Source organism: Staurois parvus, unplaced genomic scaffold (assembly GCF_062004578.1).
Source record: "Staurois parvus isolate SC_StPar_1 unplaced genomic scaffold, SC_StPar_1.0 ptg000191l, whole genome shotgun sequence".
NCBI classification, from domain to species: domain Eukaryota; kingdom Metazoa; phylum Chordata; class Amphibia; order Anura; family Ranidae; genus Staurois; species Staurois parvus.
This window is the reverse complement of record NW_028317987.1, coordinates 3,023,833-3,043,447: the sequence shown is the minus strand read 5'-3', so window position 1 is coordinate 3,043,447 and position 19,615 is coordinate 3,023,833. Positions and strand designations below refer to the sequence as shown.

General features: G+C 45.8%; 1 pseudogene; it reads right to left on the bottom strand.

Annotated features, from left to right (window-relative positions):
* Positions 1 to 11,031: 11,031 nt before the first annotated feature.
* On the bottom strand, positions 11,032 to 12,554 carry LOC149461874 (E3 ubiquitin/ISG15 ligase TRIM25-like; annotated as a pseudogene).
* Between the last annotated feature and the right edge of the window lie 7,061 nt (positions 12,555 to 19,615).

Here is a 19,615-nt window from a genome sequence, read left to right as displayed (position 1 = left end):
GGCACCAGTGTGTCAGGCGGTAGAGTTTTCCGATCACTGTATTCTGTCTGTGACTCTGAGTGGCCCCGATACACCACCTAAGGGGAGGGGTACCTGGAAGCTGAATTCGGCACTCCTGGACGATGAGAAGGTGAGTCAATCCTTTGAGGATTTTTTTCAGGCACAGGTATCAATCATGGACGTTTTCAGCAGTAAGTCCGAGTGGTGGGAGCTTACAAAACGAAGGATCGTTGGGTTTTTCAAGGCCATAGGAAGGAATAAACAGCTTGATAAGTATGTCACCTACCAGCGTCTGCGGAGGAAGCTCGATCGGCTTGTCTCGAATAATGGGGATCCAGAAGCGATCTCTGAGGTCAAACTCTTGCTCAGGCAGTGTCAATATGACAGGCATGCCTCTTTGGTTCTGGAAAGGGATTATGGGAAATATCACTCGCCCGACCCTTACCAGGACTGCAAACAAGGTAGAGCAGTTAAGTCAGTTGTGGGCCTGGTTGACAGTACGGGTTCCCTGACAAAGTCCAAGTCAGGGATCCTGGAAACCTCCAGGTCATATTATGCTGACCTCCTGGGTAGGAGGGACCTCGATCGGGCAAGCATGTCGGGTTTTCTGGACTCTACTCCAGGACTGGGAAATGGCAGTTCTCTTGTGAGTTTGACAGAGGACATCACGGCAGATGAGGTGGTGAAAGCTATTGATCAGCTTGCCATGAAGAAGTTGCCTGGGCCAGACGGATTGACAGCCGAGTTTTATAAGCACTTTAAGGTGACTCTGGCCCCATATTTGGTGGAGGTGTTTAATGGCTGTCTGAGAGAGGGTTCGCTCTCTCCCTCCATGCGACAATCTGCAGTGATTCTTCTGTCAAAGGGTAAGGATTCCTCGAGAATTGGCGGCCCATTAGCCTTCTCAATGTTGATAGGAAGATATTGGCAAAAATTATTTTCTGGCGTTTATCGTCTGTTGCAGGCAATTTACTTTCTCGCCATCAGCACTGTTCGGTTCAGGGAAGAAGCACTTTTTCAGCGGTGTTAGCTGTCCGGGAGGCCCTGGAGCGGTGCAGGGCTGCAGGCTGGGGAAAGTTCCTGCTGGCATTGGATCAGGCCAAAGCTTTTGATCGAGTCAATCATGAGTACCTATGGCTGCTTCTTGGCAAGTATGGCCTGGAGGGGGGCTTTATCGATTGGCTAAAGACCTTATACAGAGGGGCTGAAAGCTTCATGCTTGTGAATGGTTGGATTGGACGGCCCTTTGAGGTTGGCTCAGGTGTGCGTCAGGGGAGTCCTTTGAGTCCTCTGCTATATGCGTTTGTAATCGATCCCTTCATTCGGAGGTTAGAGACCGGACCGTTGTGTGGAGTTCCTTTGGGCATTCCTGGGGAGCCCCCTCTGAGGGTCGTGGCCTATGCTGATGATGTGTCTCTTTTCATCTCCGGGACGCAGGAGGCGGAGGAGGTGGTCTCGGTGATGGAACAGTATGCTGAGGCATCTGGCTCAAAGATCAATCAGGATAAGAGTGAGGTTTTCTGGATGGGAGAGGAAGGCGAAGGCTTTACCCTTCCGGACGCCTTCCCAGAGCCCCAGCAGGAAATTAAAGTATTAGGCATCAGATTTGGTCCCGGTGATTACGGCCTTGCAAATTGGGTAAGCAGGCTACAAGATGCCGATGCCAAGGTGGCCAGCTGGAAGGATTGGAAACTCTCTTACAGGGAAAGGATTGACCTGATTAAAACTTACCTGATCCCGGTATTTCTGTATGTCAGCTTTGTCTGTGTTTTGCCAGTGTCTCTCTATGCGAGGATCTACAGTTGTTTCTTCCAGCTGTTATGGGGGCACAAACTGAACCTCATTAAGAGGTCTGTAACCTACCTTCCCAGGCGGATGGGTGGCCTAGGTATGGTCAACCCGGTGGTTTTCTTTTCTCTGATGTTTTTGAAACATAATTTTGGTAGCATGCTGGCAGAGGAACCGCCTGGGTGGGTTGGTATTTTTCAGTCCTGGTTTAGGCCTTTTCTACGGAGCTGGGAGAATGGCGGGCCAGTGAAAAGCCTGAGGGTCCAACATGGTAAGCTCCCGGCTTATGTTGCCCCGTGTCTGAAAATGCTTCGGCAATGGCGAGTGACGGCGGAGGAAATTAAATCTCTTCCTAGGAAGGCCCTGGAGAGGAGGGTTGTTGAATCTGCCTTTAGCGAGCCATTGGCCTTGAGGGATTGCCCAGGCCCGGTTATGAGGGAGGGTCTGCGTTTGATGAATCTGGAGAGAATCCCTTTAAAGTTTCGGGATTTGGCCTGGCTCTCGTTCCATGGCAGACTCTATGTGAAGGGCAACCTGAAGCATCGCTCTGCGGAGAACCGTGGTTGTCCAAGAGTGGAGTGCGGTGGGGTGGAGGAGACGATGGACCATTTCTTGCTTCAGTGCCCCTTCAATATAGAAGTCTACAAGCGGGTGGGTGGGGCTCTGGGGATCCCTTTCCTTTCCCGCTTGAGTTACGCGGAGTGGTCTTACGGTGCCTTTCAGACTCACCGGGATTTTGATTTTGAGACACTTTTTCTAGTTAGCTTAGTAGTCCGTTACTACACGTGGAATGCACGGTGTCAGGTTTCCATTCGCAAAAAAGTCCTTCCTGTCGAGGTGGTGGTGAACAACATTCTGGGTGAGGTTGGGAAGATTCGGGGTCTTGAGAAGGACAGGTGGCGGCCGGGAGCCTGGACAAAGGCGTGGAGGAATGTCAGGTCCCTGTAGCTGCTGTCTGTCAGTCTCTGGGGGCGTGGCTTCTCTTTCTGTCCTTTCACGTCCCCTAGATTTTGTAACATCAGATTTTTGAAGAAAGGCTGCATGCATGGGATTGATGTATGGGATCGATGTATGGGATGAATGTGTGGGATCAATGTATGGGGTGAATGTGTGGGATCAATGTATGGGGTGAATGTTTAATCGTTTCTTAGCCTGAGGGGTGTTTAGGTGACGGTCAGGATTTGTTATTTTGCTGAAGTAAGCTGGTTTTGTTTAAAAATACATATTTTTATTCTGTATATATGTAAATATGATTTTTATGATGTTTTTTGTTTGCAAGATTTTAATAAACAAAAAATTTACACTCTAATGTCCCCTCCCCCACGGTCACATCGGTCGCTGCACCAGAGCAGCTTACACTCTAATGTCCCCTCCCCCACGGTCACATCAGTCTCTGCACCAGAGGAGCTTACACTCTAATGTCCCCTCCCCCACGGTCACATCAGTCTCTGAACCAGAGGAGTTAACACTCTAATGTTCTCTCCCCCACAGTCACATCAGTCTCTGCACCAGAGGAGCTTACACTCTAATGTCCCCTCCCCCACAGTCACATCAGTCTCTGCACCAGAGGAGCTTACACTCTAATGTCCCCTCCCCCACGGTCACATCGGTCTCTGCACCAGAGGAGCTTACACTCTAATGTCCCCTCCCCCACGGTCACATCAGTCTCTGAACCAGAGGAGTTAACACTCTAATGTTCCCTCCCCCACAGTCACATCAGTCTCTGTACCAGAGGAGCTTACACTCTAATGTCCCCTCCCCCACAGTCACATCAGTCTCTGCACCAGAGGAGCTTACACTCTAATGTCCCCTCCCCCACAGTCACATCAGTCTCTGTACCAGAGGAGCTTACGCTCTAATGTCCCCTCCCCCACGGTCCCATCGGTCTCTGTACCAGAGGAGCTTACGCTCTAATGTCCCCTCCCCCACGTTCCCATTGGTCTCTGTACCAGAGGAGCTTTCGCTCTAATGTCCCCTCCCCCACAGACACATCAGTCTCTGCACCAGAGGAGCTTTCGCTCTAATGTCCCCTCCCCCACAGTCACATCAGTCTCTGCACCAGAGGAGCTTACTCTCTAATGTCCCTTCCCCCACAGTCACATCAGTCTCTGTACAGAGGAGCTTACACTCTAATGTCCCCTCTTTCATGGTCCCATCAGTCTCTATACCAGAGGATCTTACAATCTAATGTCCCCTCCCCCACAGTCCCATCAGTCTCTGTACCAGAGGAGCTTACACTCTAATGTCCCCTCCCCCACAGTCCCATCAGTCTCTGTACCAGAGGAGCTTACACTCTAATGCCCCCTCCCCCACAGTCAAATCGGTCTATGTACCAGAGGAGCTTACACTTGAATGTCCCCTCCCCCACAGTCACATCATTTTCTGTACCAGAAGAGCTTACACTCTAATGTCCCCTCCCCCACAGTCACATCAGTCTCTGTACCAGAAGAGCTTACACTCTAATGCCCCCTCCCCTACAGTAACTTTAGTCTCTGTAACAGAGAAGCTGACACTCTAATGTCCCCTCCCCCACGGTCACATCAGTCTCTGTACCAGAGGAGCTTACACTCTAGTTCCCCTCCCCCACAGTCCCATCAGTCTCTGTACCAGAGGAGCTTACACTCTAATGTCCCCTCCCCCCTTAATCACATCAGTCTCTACCAGAGCAGCTTACACTCTAATGTCCCCTCCCCCACGGTCACATCAGTCTCTGTACCAGAGGAGCTTACGCTCTAATGTTCCCTCCCCCACAGTCACATCAGTCTCTGTATCAGAAGAGCTTACACTCTAATGTCCCCTCCCCCGCAGTCACATCAGTCTCTGTACAGAGGAGCTTACACTCGAATGTCCCCTCCCCCACAGTCACATCAGTCTCTGTACCAGAGGAGCTTACACTCTCATGTCCCCTCCCCCACAGTCACATCAGTCTCTGTACCAGAGGAGCTTACACTCTAATGTCCCCTCCCCCCCCCAGTCACATCAGTCTCTGTACCAGAGGAGCTTACACTCTAATGTCCCCTCTGCCACAGTCACATCTGTCTCTATATCAGAGGAGCTCACGCTCTAATGTCCCTTCCCCCACAGTCACATCAGTCTCTGTACTGGAGGTGCTTACACTCCTTTGTCCCCTCCCCCACAATCACATCAGTCTCTGTAGTGACGTTTGGACTATTTGTTAAGGAAAATGATATTATCCCAAAAAGGAAATTCTAAGCTGACTCTTATGGGTTAAAATAGTTGATGAACTTCAGGTGACCTTCCAGGAAGCCACCATAAACCATGAGTGGAGGAGATCTGTGTGACATACAATGGGGACCAAATCCACTATGTGAGGCCTGCAGATGATCAAACACAAGATACCGTGCAATGACAATGGTGGGACTGAACCTTAGTGACTGGTTCTCACAGGACCTCGCAGATGATCAAACACAAGATACCGTACAATGACAATGGTGGACTGAACCTTAGTGACTCTGGTTCTCACAGGACCTCGCAGATGATCAAACACAAGATACCGTACAATGACAATGGTGGACTGAACCTTAGTGACTCTGGTTCTCACAGGACCTCACAGATGATCAAACACAAGATACCGTACAATGACAATGGTGGACTGAACCTTAGTGACTCTGGTTCTCACAGGACCTCCCAGATGATCAAACACAAGATACCGTACAATGACAATGGTGGACTGAACCTTAGTGACTCTGTGTAATGTACATGTAAGATATATTGTAACGGACATGTAAGATTTGAGTGGAAATATGGTATCATAGCCATGACAGGTTGAGTAGATTAGATTATGTCAGGCCCTTTCATTACAAAGGTGTGTGCAGGAACAGTCTGGTCATTAAGGATGTACATTGAGCCCCCTGGGCAGTAGGGAAATTAATAGAAGATACAAACAAATGGTCTGGGATCAGATGTGTATGTATACACAATTCCTCAATAGGCCTTACTGACCCAATCATCATTTAGCATTAATTAGTCTAAAGCCAGGTTCCTGGAGGTGACACCTTTTGTGTGTCAATCAGGTTATCACTTTCTGGGAAAGCCAGTGACAGCAGACAGACTGTCTGCCTTTGTGGAAAGCTCTATAAGTAATATTCACATCAAAGAAGTATGTTTAATCTCTTATAAAAGCCAAAATATTAGTTGGAGAGATGGAAATGCTTCCTTTGTGCAGGCCATTCTGTGCGCTACATTTACATATAAGAATCATATTTGTGGCTTGGGGAGGAAGCCAGGGAAATGTATGGAATGATTAGATGACGCGGGGGCGCGACAGTCGGATGGTGTTTGGTACTGTTGCGATCGGGCTGACGCGCTGGTGTCAGAAATCCAATCCCCGACTTGGTGTTCAGGCCAGTCTCGGCCCAATTGAACTTGGGCAGGTCCATACACAGTACCTCTTGTGGGCAGGTCAGGACCACCTCCCCCAGAGTCAATTGGCCGAAGACTAATATCCCGCCCATGTCCAAATCGCAATAAATTGAACGCATGGACATTTGGACAGTGTGATCCGTACGGAGCTGGTTCGATTGACCAATTGATTGCTAAGTTTCTGGCTTGCTCCAGCCACAGAGTAAAGTGTTATTCTGTCTTTTTATTCCCTTTTATTTTATAGTAATTAGTCATTTGTGTGTCTTCTTATATCTTTTGTATTTTATGTAACTTGTTATATTTTGTACATGTTATGCACTGCCCACTTTGGGAAATTAAATCTTAAAATTAATTAGTGAACTTCTGTGTATTTAAGCTCGTGCTCATATCTTCGGAGAGACTAGATTGGAGAGATTAGATTGGGTTATATTGTATTGTATTTTAGTGCCTTTAAAACGCTCGGTTAAGCTCATTGCCAATCTGTATGCAACTGCACTGTGAGTGGGCAGATTGCACGCAGATTGCAAAGGTAACAGATCTGCCAGACGGAGATCTGTGTGTGTGTGGTGTCTCAACAGACCGTTCTGCGGATAAACTGTTGGGTGGTGGCAGGCTACCTTGTGGTGCGTCTGGTGTGGGGGTGTGTGGCCAGTGGAAGGGTTATCAACACCGGGGTTCAAGCTAGGATAGCTGAAGGGACCTTTAGAAGGGTGTGTGATTACTAAGCTGGTCCTCAACTCTAATCAGGGCACCAGGTTGTATGTAAGATCGTATCTGCCAGTGTGTGGTCGACCAGCTGGATTGGAGTGGAGTCTCCATCTGGTGGTGGCCAGAGGTAGTGCGGGCTGTGAAAAGGTATCACGGCTGATCTTATATACGGTTTGAGATATTTAAGTGTAAATCCCTTTATTATCCCCTCTTTACCACCCTGTCGCGGCCGCACGTGTGCGTCACGGTTAGCTAGTCGCTGTGGGCATGGCGTGTGGTGGACACGTGACAGGGTGATCGTTTAAGGGAATCCTTGACACTCTGGTTCTCACAAGTTCTTGCAGATGATCAAACACAAGATACCGTACAATGACAATGGTGGGACTGAACCTTAGTGACTCTGGTTCTCACAAGACCTCGCAGATGATCAAACACAAGATACCGTACAATGACAATGGTGGGACTGAACCTTAGTGACTCTGGTTCTCACAGGACCTCGCAGATGATCAAACACAAGATACCGTACAATGACAATGGTGGACTGAACCTTAGTGACTCTGGTTCTCACAAGACCTCGCAGATGACCAAACACAAGATACCGTACAATGACAATGGTGGACTGAACCTTAGTGACTCTGGTTCTCACAAGACCTCGCAGATGATCAAACACAAGATACCGTACAATGACAATGGTGGGACTGAACCTTAGTGACTCTGGTTCTCACAGGACCTCGCAGATGATCAAACACAAGATACCGTACAATGACAATGGTGGACTGAACCTTAGTGACTCTGGTTCTCACAAGTCCTCGCAGATGATCAAACAGAAGATACCGTACAATGACAATGGTGGACTGAACCTTAGTGACTCTGGTTCTCACAAGTCCTCGCAGATGATCAAACACAAGATACCGTACAATGACAATGGTGGGACTGAACCTTAGTGACTCTGGTTCTCACAGGACCTCGCAGATGATCAAACACAAGATGCCGTACAATGACAATGGTGGGACTGAACCTTAGTGACTCTGGTTCTCACGAGACCTCGCAGATGATCAAACACAAGATACCGTACAATGACAATGGTGGGACTGAACCTTAGTGACTCTGGTTCTCACAGGACCTCGCAGATGATCAAACACAAGATACCGTACAATGACAATGGTGGGACTGAACCTTAGTGACTGGTTCTCACAGGACCTCGCAGATGATCAAACACAAGATACCGTACAATGACAATGGTGGGACTGAACCTTAGTGACTCTGGTTCTCACAAGTCCTCGCAGATGATCAAACACAAGATACCGTACAATGACAATGGTGGGACTGAACCTTAGTGACTCTGGTTCTCACAGGACCTCGCAGATTATCAAACACAAGATACCGTACAATGACAATGGTGGGACTGAACCTTTCAAAACCTTGTGAGAAAAATGAGATCTGTAAAATACTCACCATGCCTCTTTTTAAATTTCTTTGGCTGTCTACTTTCCAGAAAGGGTTCATTTGGGGGGGTCTGGTGCTATCCTGGCATTTCAGGACCTCCAAAACTGTGATAGGTAGTGAGGAGGTGAAATGAGGAACTTACGAACCTTTAGGCTTTCAAAGTGGTCACTGGATTTCAGGCTCCTTTATGTGGCTAGGCTCCCAAAAAGTCTCACACATGTGGTACCCCCATACTCGGTAGAAGTAGCAGAATGTATTTTGGGGTGTAAGTCCACATATACCCATGGCTCATGTGAGAAATAAATCATTTAAATGACAACTTTGTGTAAAAAAAAATGTTTTTGTCATTTTCCAAAAACTAGTGGAACAAAAAAAAAACCTTCCATGAACTCAATATATCTCTCAGCAGATAGCTTAGGGTGTCTAATTTCCTAAAAGGGGTCATTTGAGGGTGTTTGTACTGTCCTGGTATTTGAGGGTGTTTGTACTCCTCTGGTATTTTAGCACCTCAAAAAAATGTGATGAGCAGTCAGAAAGTAAAAGCTGCGTAAATTCCATTATCTCTCCCATAGTTTGTAGACGCTATAACTTTCACACAAAGCAATCAATATACACTGATTGGGATTTTTTTTACCAAAACATGGAGCAGAATACATTTTGGCCTAAATTTATAACAAACTTTGAGTTTACTATATATTTTTTATAGCCAAAAGTAAAAAACATCCTTTTTCTTCAAACATTTTGGCCCTGTTCTTGTTTATAGTGCGAAAAATAAACATCGCACAGGTGATCAAATACCAATGAAAGAAAGCTCTATTTGTATGAAAAAAGGACGTAGATTTCATTTGGGTGCAGCATTGCATGACTGCGCAATTGTCAGTTGAAATAGTGCAGCACCGAACAGCAAAAACAGGAAGGGGGGTAAATCCTCAGGATGTCCAGTGGTTAAATATATTTTAAAAATATTCTTCCAAAATATATTGACATATACTTGAAATACTGCAATGTTGGTCATATTCAGTATATTTCAAAATATATTTCAATATATATATATATATACTGTATGATGTAATGCATTTGTATTACAAAATATAGGAAAAATATTTTTAAAAATACATTTACATATATGCTGTATGCCTTTGTAAATTTTGATCTACATTTTTGGAATGCATTTATAAATATATGTAAAAATATATGCTAAAATTACTTTTTTATATGTTAAAAAATTCTGAAGAATATATGTTTAATTTATTTTGGAATATATAAAAAACTCATTTTAACATGCAGCATATATATACGGCCAAAATTGTAGTATTTCAAATATATATCAAAATATTGGGAAGAATATTTTTAGAATATATTTAAATATATCTTCCTTCCATGTGGGTATAAAGTCTTTAGCTGTTAATCTTCCCTTCATATACAGATTAATACCTGCTGGAGGGATTTCTGATTTTTTGACCAAACATCTTATCATGAAAATGTTAATTGCTGAAATGGACAATTGTTTCCCACCCTGGTCACCCAGGACAGGACAGTATACTATTCTCCATTGGACCCATTACCATTTCTCTCATTACAGTCACACAGATACAGTTTGCCTTTTAAATAGAAATAGCACCAGAATAGTCCCCATAGTCTATCACTCTTCAGGAATTCCCTTTTAATATGTAAATGGACTTGTCACCAGTCTATGCATGGATATTCAGGAATGTGTGTGTGTATGTATGTATATATATATATATAGGTAAACATACATATATGTACACACAGTACAAAGTAAAATTGTTACTTTTGCATGTACTCTTTTTATTTCTTATAAAATTTGTTCCTGTTTATTCATTTTTCCTTTTTTATTATTTATTTCCATTACTTATATAGCGTCATCAATTTACGCAGCTCTTTACATATATATTGTACATTCACATCAGTCCCCACCCCTCAAGGGACATACAATCTAAAGTCCTTAACTTACATTCATATATTAGGGCCAATTTTAGACAGGATTCAATTAACTTGCCAGCTTGTCTTTGGAGTGTAGGAGGAAACCGGAGTCCCAGAGGAAACCCATGCAGGCACAGGGAGAACATGCAAACTCCAGGCAGGTGATGCTGTGGTTGGGATTTGAACCAATCATCCTTGTGCTGCCAGGCAGAAGTGCTAACCATTTAGCCGCTGTGCAAATATTTTTATTAAATGCAACAACAAAAAAAGAGTGAAAATACCATTAAAAATTGTTCCTATTTATTCATTTTTCTTTTTTTTATTAAATGCAACAAAAAATGAATTTGTATGTACTCTCTATTTTTTTTCAAATTCTTTATTTATAGAGACAATTCCACACTCACAGAGCAGTTCAATATTTCCAGAGTACACAGATTAGAAATGGGTAACATCCCCTATGCAGAAAAGTCATCTTGCAAAATACAGTCAAAGGTATAAACTTTAACACTGTACTCTTTATTTTTAATAAAATGTGTTCCTATTTGTTCATTTTTCTTTGTTTTTTATTGAATTCAACAAAAAAAACACTGTCAGATTTTTTTCTACATCTGTGCACCATTGTGCAGATTTCCCTTCACTTCTTGTGTCAGCCAAACAGGAAGTGAGAGAAAGTTCTTCCAAATTAAGGAAGTTTCTTGGGAACCACCAGAACAAGCGTCCCCATTGGAAGATTTGTCTAGACTAGATTTTTCCCATCTCCCTTCAAGCCAATGATATAGATGAATGCCAAACACCCAACGCAGCATAGAGGGGCTCGGTGAAGGTGGCGGTGAAGGTGTGGAGGTGACGGATGGGGTCACACACATAGAAGGAGATTTGCTTGGCCTCATAATCCAGATATACCCGGAATCATTTACCAAAACACTATAACAGAGCTCGGTCTCATTATCGTCATGCACCACTTTATACCTTTTACCCCTCCTGACCAAAGCCCAGGACACGTCATTATATCCAATCAAGGAGTAAAGCCGGCCCTGTCTATACTGTTGTAGCACATCCCGATTCTCCAGTTATTGGATCTATGGACATCTACTTCCCAGTAATGTCTCCCTGAGAAGAAACTTCGGCTGCCTAAAACTTGATAAAAATCCATAAATCTCTCCTCGGTATATGAGCGATGCCGGTATTCTCTCAACTGGGTTGCAGTCGTCTTGTCAGAAGAGATGCATATATTAATATGAGCTGTGTCCTCATCCAATAAAATGTCTACAGCTTTCTGAATATAGACCCCCCCCAATGACACCAGTGATTAGATCTGATAAACCTGTGCTGATCATATGGAAAATCACCCCCACATCCAGATCCCTTCCATCATGTCTCTCTGTGTCCTCCTCATCTCCATCCTCAGTATCACACCAGTCACCTGTGTCTGATTGCTGTAGAACAGTCAATGGATCCATCTTGGGTTGCATCTTCCTGGACAGCTCCTCCATCTTGAATTCCAAGCACTGGATCAGATCATCGATGGGGCTTAAGATCCGCTCTGCCTGCCTGGAGATCTCACGCAGGACTTTCTTCTTCAGGTCTTCCTGACGTCTCCTGAGATCTCTGAACAGGACAGTGACTCTCCCTGTTTCACCATCTGCTTTGTCTTGTACTTTCCCCTGAGTTCCTGCAGACTCTGGACTCTTTTTCTGTTTTCTCTCTTTTATTAATCAGTTTGTGAAGATAGATTGTCATGTTCCTCTTCTTTAAAAAGACTTCCTGCAGTGTCTCCACCTGGTGTCCCTGATGTTCTCCAATTATAAAGCAGGAGGCACAGAAGCAAGTAGAGTCCTCAATGCAGTAATACTCCATGGTCTTCTTATGGACGGAGCATTTCCTGGTCTCTGGGGTGGTGGTGGGGTCACACAAGACGTGTTCTGGTGACTTGTGGTGGACTCTCAGATGGATGTCACATAGAGAAGCCTCACAATGCAGGCAGGACTTCACAGCAGGTACAGAGGTGTGGACACAGTAAGTACAGGAGACACCGGTCTTCTCTTGATCTTGTGGTGGAGACAGGAAATGCTGAGAGATGTTACTCAGAGTTATAATTGTGTACGGTGAAGGTCTCTCCTGGAACTCTCCCCTGCTGAATATCCTCCGGACTCCTTCTGTGTATCCAAAACATGATCGATGCAGACCCGGCAGAAGCTGTGTCCACATTTCAAGATGACAGGATCCGAATAAATGTTCAGGCAGATGGAACAATCCAGCAGAGCTCTCACATCGGAGGACGCCATCGCTGATAGAAGACAGAGAGATCAACAAAGCTCCTTATCTCCAGAACCAATTGTTCAAGTGAGGGAGGTTCCTCCACAGAGCAAGGCTGAGAATTTGTGAGCACAAAGGAAATGCAAAGCTCATAAAACAGCTGAAAGACAACTGGAAAAAAAATCAATGATCCCAAAAAGATAAACAAAACAGTGGAAGCTCAGCCAGGACTGGTTCTCTTTGATCACCTCCCCCCAGGCCAATTCTCACACTTACACATACCAGTAAAAAGTAGCTTTTTTTTGCTAGAACATTACTCAGAACCCCTAAATATTAGACAGTTTTTGAAAGCGGAGACGCTGGAGATTAAAATGTTGGGTGTTGCAATTTTTGTAAGGTGAACTATATTTGCGCTGACATTTTTAAAACACAGTTTTTTTGGGAAAAAAGCACACTTTAATGAATTTTAGTGCACACAGACATAATAGAATGCCCAATTTTTGTGGTAAACTATAAAAGATGATGTTATGCTGAGTAAATAGATACCCAACATGTCACTTTTTACAATTGCACATGTCCGTGGAATGGAGACAAACTACAGTATCTACAAGTCCTCCACAGGCAACACTTTAACAGCCTTTCCAGGTTACCGGCTTGGAGTGACACAGGAGATCTGGTGCTAGAATGATTACGCTCACTCTGATGTTTGCACCGATACCTCACATGTGTGGTGCGATTGCCGCTGCCGTATGCTTGTGAGACTTACATGTGCGTTCGCATTTGTGCGCGAGCATGGGGAGGGTGCTCTAAATTTGTATTATTTTATAATTTATTTAAAATTTTATTTATATTTATTAATTTAATATTTTATTATGTATTTTATTTTTTTTAAATACATTGTCCCTTTACATTTTTTCTTTATCGACTTTATTGCTATCACAAGAGATGAACAATATCCCTTGTGTAGCATGGGCCATGCCAGGTCCTCTTTATGGAGAGCTCTAGGCTCTATTAGACCCCAAATCTCTCGTTAAAATTGAATTTATATTTATTAATTTAATATTTTACTAAGTATTTTATTTTTTAAAAATACATTGTCTCTTTACATTTTTTTCTTTGATCAACTTTATTGCTATCACAAGAGATGAATAATATCCCTTTTGATATCATAGGCCATGACAGGTCCTCTTCATGGAGATCCTTAGGCTCTGTTAGACACCATATCTCTCCGCTGGCCTCCAAAGCATCTGATTAAATGGAGATTGGTTTGTCGGATGCGATATCAGCCGGTAATGGCTTGTGAACCACAAACTGAAACCGGAAGTGACACAATCCTCACCATTTCTGGTTTCCTATATGAGGGGAGGCAGGTATGGATGAACATGCCTCTCCTAAGCACACTGAATGGCGATGATCCCTGGCCCCCCGATCGCTCGGGAGAGCCCAGTAATGGTGGAAGGGAGCAGCCAGAGGAAGACCCCCATCCACGCTCTGTAAAAGTGATTGGGTGGCTGTATAGCTGCTTGGATCACTTCTAAAAAGGTGGCCATAGATTGGTGGAAAAATTGCTCAAAAGTTCATTTGAAAGCCTCAGTCATTTGCCTTTCTAAATGTGTTTGGGCTCATAGCTACTCTCAAAATGCAAAGATTTATGTCAAACCCCCCCTCCCCCAAAATGCTGGAAATGCCTGGAAGGCGACGTGTGTGAAGTCACTTTTGGGTCACCTTCTCTAGCATAGCCAAGCAGCAATGTATGGCATCGCAATACATTGAGTGGATCCCAGAGGAGACATTGGGGATATTTTAGACCCTGCATGTCTCAATAAAGAGAACCTGTCACCTAAAAATCATCACATTAAGGGACTTTGAGTTCCCTATGGAATGAAAAAAAAGTTATTTTTTTTTTTTAAAAGTAAAAAATAAAGTTACACTCAAGCACACAACATACCCACCAAACAATTTTGAGCCGCACATATACACATGTACGAACATAAACGCACATATTATTATTATTATACAGTATTTAGCGCCAATAGTTCTCTCAGCGCTGTACATTACAAAGGGGGACAGAACATGTGACAGAACAATACCAATACAATGCAAAACATGAGGGGATCGAGGGCCCTGCTCTTTGGACCTTACAATCTAGGAGGGAGGGGATAGTGGTACAGGAGGAGATAGCTGTGGGGGATGGAGTGGTAGGAAGAGTGGAGGAGGTCGGTCAAGTTAGCAGGGGGTAGGGTAGGCTTCCCTGAAGAGGTGGGTTTTCAGGGTGCGCCTAAAGGAGAGGAGAGTAGGTGATAATCTGATGGGTTGGGGCAGGGAGTTCCAGAGGATGGGTGACACCCTGGAGAAGTCCTGGAGGCGGGCATGGGACTAGGAGACCAGGGAACTAGAGAGAAGGAGGTCTTGTGAGGAGCAGAGTGTGCATTCTGGGCGGTACTTGGATATTAGGTCGGTGATGTAGTTCGGGGCAGTATGGTGGACAGCTTTATACGTCAGTGTTAGGATTCTGAATTTGATCTGTTGCCAATCGGAAGCCAGTGGAGGGATTGGCAGAGGGGGGTGGCGGAAATGGAGATGTTGGAAAGGTGAATGAGTCTGGCAGCCGTATTCAGGATGGACTGAAGCGGGGATAGCGAGCGGCGAGGCAGGCCAGTGAGGAGGGAGTTGCAGTAGTCGAGTCGTGATATGATGAGGGAGTGGATGAGCTGTTTAGTGGTTTCTGGGGTTAGGAATGTGCGTATTTTGGCGATGTTGCGGAGGTGGAGTCTGCATGAGTTTGTTAAAGATTGGACTTGGGGCTGGAAGGATAGGTTGGAGTCCAGAATGACACCAAGTACTCTGGCCTGCGGGGCGGGTTTGATGGTGGCGTTGTTGGATGTGATGGAAAAGTCAATGGGGGGTGGGGTCCGGGCTGGGGGGAATACAAGAAAATCGGTTTTGGAGAGGTTCAGTTTAAGGAAGTGGAGCGACATCCAATCTGATATGTCGCTCAGCAGGTGTGTGATTCGGGCGGAGACCGAGGGGGTGAGGTGGGGGGTTGAGAGATAGATTTGTGGCATAGAGGTGGTAGTTGAAGCCATGAGAGTGTATGAGTTGGCCAAGGGAGGAGGTGTAGATGGAGAAGAGAAGGGGCCCGAGGACAGAGCCTTGAGGGACCCCAACAGAGAGGGGGAGTGAAGGGGAGGTGGTAGCATTATAGGAAATGCTGAAGGAGCGTTGTGACAGGTAGGATGAGAGCCAGGAGAGAGCAGAATCTCTAAGGCCAAAGGAAGTGTAGTTTTTTGAGGAGGAGGGGGTGGTCGACTGTGTCGAAGGCCGCAGAGAGGTCAAGGAGTAGGAGCACTGAATAGTGGCCATTAGCTTTGGCGGTTAGAAGGTCGTTGGAGAGTTTGAGTAAGGCGATTTCGGTGGAGTGTAGGGGACGGAAGCCAGACTGTAGGGGATCGAGGAGGTTGTTGTGGTTGAGGTGAGAGCATAGGCGGGTGTAGACGAGGCGCTTGAGGAGTTTAGATGTAAAGGGGAGCAGGGAGATGGGTCTGAGGTTGTTCGGGTCATTGGGGTCCAGGGAGGGCTTTTTAAGTATGGGGTTGATGTGTGCATGTTTCAGAGGGGAGGGGAAAGTGCCTGAGGAGAGGGAGAGATTGAAGATGTGGGTGACGGAGCATAGGATGGAGGGGGAGGGAGGTCGTAGGAGTTGTGAGGGGATAGGGTCGAGGGGGCAGGTGGTGAGGCAGGCATCAGAGAGGATCTTGGAGACTTCCTCGATGGTGGTAAGGTCAAAGGTGTGGAGTGTTGGGGGAGCTTCAGTATGAGGAATGTAGGGTGAGGTGGAAGTGGAGGTCAGAGCAGTGGTGGGGCCGTGGGAGAGGGGTGATGAGGGGGTGGCTGAGGGAGGGGGAACGGGGTTGGAGGGAGTTTGAGCAGCGACGAAGTCCCTGCGGGTTATGTCGAGGGGGAGGGGGGATGAGGGGACAGGTTGAGAGGGCGTGTGAGTTGCGGCGATGTCCTTGCGAATTGTGTCAATCTTGCTTTTGAAGTGATTGGCAATCTCAAGGGCGGTGAGTGAGGTGCTGGGTGGAGGTGGGGGTGGAGAGAGTAGAGAGTTGAAGGTGGAGAAGAGTCGGCGAGGATTGGAGGAGAGGGTCTTGATGAGGGTCAGGAAGTAGGCTTGTTTGGCTGCATGGAGGGATTAGGTGTAGGTGCTGAAGGCAGATTTGTAGCGGGTGAAGGCTTGTTGGGATTTGGTTTTGCACCATAGTCACTCCAGGGCACGACTGTGTCGTTTGAGGGTTTTGGTGCGATCAGTCTGCCAGGGCTGGAGTGGTCGGGGTCTGATGTTGCGTGTGGTTAAAGGCGCTAGTGAGTCAAGGGCTGTTAACAGCGCGTTGTTGTACTCCGTAGGAGAGTTCAGCAGGGGAGGTAGAGTCAGTGGGCAGGATCCAGGTTTTCGTGATAGCTAGGAGGTTGAGGGAGCGGGAAACAAAGAGGTCGTGGATGGTGGCAAGTAGAGATGAGCGAATTTTTCAAAAATTCGATTCGGCTGATTCGGCGAATTCCAGGAAGAAATTCGATTCGATGCAAATTAATTCGCTACAAAGTTAACTTATAAAAAGGGTTTCTAGGCTTCAGAGAGCCTTTAAATTAGTGCAGAACACTGTACCTTTAATTTAAATGCCCTTGGAGATGAGGAAGGATGAGAAGAAGGAGAAGGATGAGAAGAAGGAGAAGGAGAAGGATGAGAAGAAGGAGAAGGATGAGAAGAAGGAGAAGGAGAAGGATGAGAAGAAGGAGAAGGATGAGAAGAAGGAGAAGGAGAAGGATGAGAAGAAGGAGAAGGATGAGAAGAAGGAGAAGGAGAAGGAGAAGGATGAGAAGAAGGAGAAGGAGAAGGATGAGAAGAAGGAGAAGGAGAAGGATGAGAAGAAGGAGAAGGAGAAGGATGAGAAGAAGGAGAAGGAGAAGGATGAGAAGAAGGAGAAGGATGAGAAGAAGGAGAAGGATGAGAAGAAGGATGAGAAGAAGGATGAGAAGAAGGAGAAGGATGAGAAGAAGGATGAGAAGAAGGAGAAGGATGAGAAGAAGGATGAGAAGAAGGATGAGAAGAAGGAGAAGGATGAGAAGAAGGATGAGAAGAAGGAGAAGGATGAGAAGAAGGAGAAGGATGAGAATAATGAGAAGGATGAGAAGAAGGATGAGAAGAAGGAGAAGGATGAGAAGAAGGAGAAGGATGAGAAGAAGGAGAAGGAGAAGGATGAGAAGAAGGAGAAGGATGAGAAGAAGGAGAAGGATGAGAAGAAGGATGAGAAGAAGGATGAGAAGAAGGATGAGAAGAAGGAGAAGGATGAGAAGAAGGACAGTTCTGTGACAGTTTCTGTCTATTTCTGACAGTTCTGGGACATTCACTCCATACAGCGGTTGAAACATTGTATCTATTTGTTTCCATAAATGACATTCTGCAGATACACTTAGAGGAGCTCTGCAGATACACTTTTTGCCGGCTTGGAATTATTCTTATTTTCATCCTACTTCTTCTTCTTCATCCTCATCCTCTTCTTCTTCTTCTGAGGATGAGGATGAAGAAGAAGAAGTAGGATGAAAATAAGATTAATTCCAAGCCGGCAAAAAGTGTATCTGCAGAGCTCCTCTAAGTGTATCTGCAGAATAGAGGAACTCTGCACATACACTTTTTGCCGGCTTGGAATTATTCTTATTTTCATCCTACTTCTTCTTCTTCATCCTCATCCTCATCCTCTTCTTCTTCTGAGGATGAGGATGAGGATGAAGAAGAAGAAGAAGAAGAAGTAGGATGAAAATAAGAATTCCAAACCGGCAAAAAGTATATCTGCAGAGTTCCTCTATTTCTGACAGTTCTCTGACAGCTTCTTCACATGTACAGCGGTTGAAACATCTGTATCCTAAATGGAAACAAATAGATACAATGTTTCAACCGCTGTACATGTGAAGGAACTGTCAGAGAACTGTCAGAAATAGCGGAGCTCTCTGCAGGGACACTTTTGCCGGGTGATCGGGAAAAATCCGATTCGCGCACCCGAAGTAGGCAAATATTCGGATTCGCCGCGAATCGAATTTTTCCTGAAATTCGTATCGAATTCCGGTTCGCCTGGTTCGATTCGCTCATCTCTAGTGGCAAGCTTGTTGCACACCGATCGGGCGTTCAGGAGTGCACATGAAAACGGGGGGGGGGAGATTTTAGGGAGCAGGGGGACAGATACTAAGTTGCGGGGGTTGCGGCAGGACATGGAGGCAGGAGGGTGTTGTGCAGGTGAGGGAGGTGGTGGAGGGCCAGGATTCGGGGAGATGTCCCCCGCGGCTAGGAGGAGGAGAAGGGTGAGAAAGGTGGCATGGGAGTGGGATGTGCAGGAGCGTGAGAAACTACTAGTGGAGTTGTTTGTGTCAGTGTGAGAGTGGAGTAATAGGAGGAGGTGGTGGGTGCCTACATATCAGGGCGCCTACACGTGAACATCGATTGTGATACACGTTACATTCACCGTGCACACTGTAGTGACAGCAATAATTCTAGCGCCAGACCTACTCCATAACGTTAAGCAGATTGGGACTTAGACCCCGCGCCCTGAAGAACCCCGAGCTGTGGGTTGCTAGAGACTCTGCCAGGCGGTGCATGACCGATATCCCCCAAATGTCAGGACGGTACAGATATCCCCCCAAATGTCAGGACGGTATAGATATCCCCCAAATGTCAGGACAGGACAGATATCCCCCAAATGTCAGTACGGTACAGATATCCCCCAAATGTCAGGACGGTACAGATATCCCCCAAATGTCAGGACGGTACAGATATCCCCCAAATGTCAGGACGGTACAGATATCCCCCAAATGTCAGGACAGTACAGATATCCCCCAAATGTCAGGACGGTACAGATATCCCCCAAATGTCAGGAGAGGACAGATATCCCCCAAATGTCAGGACAGTACAGATATCCCCCAAATGTCAGGACAGTACAGACATCCCCCAAATTTCAGGACAGTATAGATATCCCCCAAATGTCAGAACAGTACAGATATCCCCCAAATGTCAGGACAGTACAGATATCCCCCAAATGTC